This window comes from Plasmopara halstedii, assembly GCF_900000015.1.
Source record: "Plasmopara halstedii genome assembly, contig: Scaffold_179, whole genome shotgun sequence".
Classification (NCBI taxonomy): Eukaryota; Oomycota; class Peronosporomycetes; order Peronosporales; family Peronosporaceae; genus Plasmopara; species Plasmopara halstedii.
This window is the reverse complement of record NW_020187100.1, coordinates 74,736-75,244: the sequence shown is the minus strand read 5'-3', so window position 1 is coordinate 75,244 and position 509 is coordinate 74,736.

The following is a 509-nucleotide window of genomic DNA, read 5'->3' as shown; positions in this document are numbered from 1 at the left end:
AGGAAGTGGACGTGCGTGTGGAGCGACACCTCCGCTTTGAGTTTGCCAAACTCAAGGCGCGCCGTCGACTTCCTTCGGATTGTTGCCCTGCGACGTATGGGTTCACAACCCCTAATGCTCCCGCGTGCACTGTGTCTTCGACCGCTACTACTGCTTGAGCTCAGCTCATGGCCCGTCTACTTCCTTGGCTATTGCCGGGCAGTGCGAGGCGTCTGATGACGCGGAACGTCCTGGTGGTTCTGATCAAAAGCCTCTTCGGCGACCGGACAATCTTGCCGAAGTGGTGCCTCAAACTCGCACGAGTTTTCAGTGTCGGGATATCCCCGCCACTATACAAGATATTAGATCTGACCCTGGTGACGACGTCGTCGTGCTAGACGTTCCACGTAATAGTGGACGTCACCGTTCTTATCGAGAGAGTCGGTGGCGGAAGGTAACGAACGGTTCGACCGCCGTCCGGTGACTCGTGATGCTCTTCGAGCCCTAAAAGACAAGTTCCTTCGTAATCG